The following is a 3,703-nucleotide window of genomic DNA, read 5'->3' as shown; positions in this document are numbered from 1 at the left end:
TTGAGCTTGCGATGGGAGACCAGGATATGAACTACCATGCGGAGGATGACCGGGGTCTCTACGATGATCTGATTATGAAGAAAGCCTTCAGTGAATTCACCACTGCTCTTGATGGGAAGTTTGCTTTTGATGGAAAGTTTGATTCTATAGACCTTGAGCTTGCGATGGGAGACCAGGATATGAACTACCATGCGGAGGATGATCGGGGTCTCTACGATGATCTGATTATGAAGAAAGCCTTCAGTGAATTCACCACTGCTCTTGATGGAAAGTTTGCTCTTGATGGAAAGTTTGAGCAGATTAACACGAATCAAATGGGGTTGACACAGCAACTCCACGGGATTCAGACTACACTCTTACTTTTGACTAGGTACTCATATAAAAGGCAAAGAGTGCTCCCCTCCATGCATGTAATGCGCAAGACTGCATAGATCGGATAGAGAGTTTTGATTAAACCCTCAACCTCTACCCACCAGTCCTCTCTCATGCCAACATGCATAAAAGCTCTTGCCTTAGGGCTCTCTCTCTCTCCCATTGCATCCACTCATCTGAGTACACAGTGCGTACCAACTCCCTGCGAACTTGCAGGAGTCTCTTAAGCACAATAAACATATAAGAAAATTTGGTGGTTACAGGCTATAGTAGCTCAAGATTGCTATAGGCCCGAAACATGCTTAAAACTTTTGGCCTCTTCACAAATTTTACCATGCTTCGTGCAATGCAAAAGATGGAATCAACCCATTGTATTTCACCTATGTTCTCAATCAATAGGTCGAGGCAATGTGATGCACAAGGGGTCCACATATTACCTGGAAACTCATCCTCTAGCATAGAGCCCATAGACTTGCAATTGCTCCCATTGTCTGTCACTACGTGCACAGGCCCTATTTGCATGATTGCCTCCCGTATATGACCCCAAATAAATAAGCCGGTACTTGTGAGACTTGGGAGGGAGGCGTCAATCAAAAACATAGTACCTTTGCAGCAAGACACTAAAATATTGTACACATTTTGGCTGCGTACATCTGACCATCTGCCACACAATATAGCGCAGCCATATTTCTTCCGTTTCTCCTTCAAGGCTCTATCTGCACTTCTATGCATGCTCTTTCCCACTTGAGCTCACGTACAGGCAGAGCTTCAGATGAAGGGCCTTCTCACTCGCATCCAATGCAGCTGATGGCTCTCATGGTCTTCCTCCATTGGTTCGTCTTGGCCACATGAAAGGGAATGGCACACCGGATGAACAATCGGGTGAGCTCCCTAGTTGCCTCTGCCATTGCCGGCTTTTGAAACCCAGATTGGATGCTTGCCCTTCGTACAAAATTTCTAGGTAGTGGAGGAATGGCTCGCGATTCATCGTCTGGAAAAGGAGTCCTCTTTGCATGCATAGTCGACATAGAGGAATGACCACTCCGTGACTGTGTATCTTTGCTCCTTTGCCCCTAGTGCTTGACTTGAACTACCTTCCTCCTCATTCGCTGGCTCCACAGAACTTGAATCTTTGGGAACACCCAAACGCTTTCGCCTCCATTCTTCAAGGCTCTCCTTAATATCTTGAGGAACATAGGGGCATGGCCCTACGTCTTTGCTTGGCACATGGGCAAGATGGCCCTTCACACGGGTGACACTCCCCGTTTTCTCCATTCCACAGAATTTGCATTTCCACTTCTTAGAACCACCAGACCCCTCATAGCTCCCCAATTTCTCTACATGTTTCCAAAATGCATCCAGAGTCTGAGCCATGCTGAGGCTTTGGAGAGCAAGGAGAAGAGGGCAAGGCTGAGGAGAGCAAGGAGGAGAGGAGAGGGCAAGGAGGAGAGGAGAGGAGAGCAAGAAGGAGAGGTTGGAGAGGAGAGCAAGGAGGAGAGGAGAGGGAAAGGGATGAGGAGGGTCTCCCCCCCACCCATGCACAACGCACACACCCCACCTACAGTAGAAGGCGTATTGGTGATCAACAGTTTGGGGAAGTATTTCAGACTGCGCAAAGGCAACATTCAGCATCCTTGGACTGGTGCTTTCCTACAACTCAAGTGCCTTCTCCACATTCAGCCTACATGCTTCCACAAACTGCCTACGATTCTAGGCTTGCTGTGTCCCAAGTCCCTGCAACTTTATATCTCTCACTGCTCTACATAGACTCGGCCCAACCATGGACAGAGAGGAGATGTTGGTTGCAGCTGCCTGCATTGCCATTGGCTTGTGCATCCTGCAGTGGCAGTCTATGATGACTCCATCCTGCAGTCAACTCCTTCCTTGTTCTTGGAGATTCTTTGAGGAGGAGATTCAAGCGCCTGTCATCCACACAGCAGGTCAAGTGGTTGATGATGACATCTGATGCGAGAACAAACAAAAGGCTGCAGTGATTGGGCAATGGTACGTGAAGCCCAGGTCTCTCCACCATTGACAACTTCCAATACGTTGTGGATGACGATGTGAGATTCGAGTCTACTATTAGACTTCCAACGGAGCTCTTCCTATGTGAATTTCTTAGAGATGACCTCTCCCAAAAGAAATCCCTCTATCCATCCCTACAGGCCATTCCCACAAGAATATTGATTGTGGAAAAGAAAATGGCGATGGCATTGCATAGGCTTGGATCAAGCTTGAAGCTCATGGACGTGTGAGAGACCTATGGCGTGGTGAAACCCACTGTTGGTCGAGTGGTGAGACAATATGTGAAAGCCTTGCTCAAGAACATGAACAAATTCAAATTCTGGCCAAATGAAGCAGCATCGCTAGAAGTCAAGCGAGGATTTGAGGGATTGAGAGTATTTCCGAATTGCTTTGGTGCAATAGACAACACTCATATTGAGATTGAGTTGCCTCGGGGTGAATGGCACATGGCATGGAGAGGCCGGAATGCCAGGTACTCTATGTCTTTGGAGGCAGTGGTGGACTCTAAAATGCGTTCTGTCAATGACCTTCGCATTCTAAGGAATTCTAGTCTTTATTGAAAAGCCGAGAGAGGAGAGATTCTTAATGGACCTACATTTGTTGACGGGGACATCGAGAGTTGTGAGAACCTCGTTGGGGATGGGGGCTACATCTCCCTTCCCTGGCTTGGTATTCCATTCCCAGCTCCGGAAACTCAGAGATTGAGGGACTTCAACTTCATCTACTCCTCTACTAGGATAGTGGTGGAAAGGGCATTTGGCCGGCTTGAGGAAACTTGGCCTTTTCTCTACAATCCAGTTCGACTACCGGATATAAAGTTTCTACCAAGATGATAGTGGCATGTTGCATTCTACACAATATCTGCCTCGACTTTGAGTGGACATCCCGGAGAATTTCGTGCCTGACATAAACATACAGCTGAACAATGAAGGCGGCGACTACAAAAAGGTCAGAGATGCAATCTTGGACTACCTTATTGCATGGTGAATGGCTAGAGCAGCCTCCTTTTGACATTGTACTCTTTCCTACCATACTTCTATGTATTTTAAGTTCTCAGCTTCTATGTTCTATGTATCATGTGTACTCTACGTAATCTCCGTTCTCAGCTTTCTTGCATTCTATGTTCTCAGCTTCCTATGTGTTCTATGTATTCTATGTTCTGTGTTCTATGTTATCAGGTTTCTATGTATTGTAGGCATCCTATGCTCCTATGTGTTCTAGGCATTCTATGTCGTTTGTATCATATGCATTCTACGTAAACTGAGCTCTCAGCTTTCCAGGAATTCAATGCATTCTATGTTCTCAG

At 46.6% G+C, this 3,703-nt stretch overlaps 1 pseudogene; it reads right to left on the bottom strand.

The window, feature by feature from the left end:
• Positions 1 to 343: 343 nt before the first annotated feature.
• On the bottom strand, positions 344 to 1,746 carry LOC147893018 (uncharacterized; annotated as a pseudogene).
• Positions 1,747 to 3,703: the final 1,957 nt, after the last annotated feature.

Source organism: Dipteris shenzhenensis, chromosome 16 (genome assembly GCF_047967505.1).
Source record: "Dipteris shenzhenensis isolate YYH24624 ecotype China chromosome 16, Dip_SZ_1.0, whole genome shotgun sequence".
Lineage (NCBI taxonomy): Eukaryota > Viridiplantae > Streptophyta > Polypodiopsida > Gleicheniales > Dipteridaceae > Dipteris > Dipteris shenzhenensis.
The sequence above is the reverse complement of the archived record's forward strand: the minus strand, read 5'-3'. Positions and strand labels throughout refer to the sequence as shown.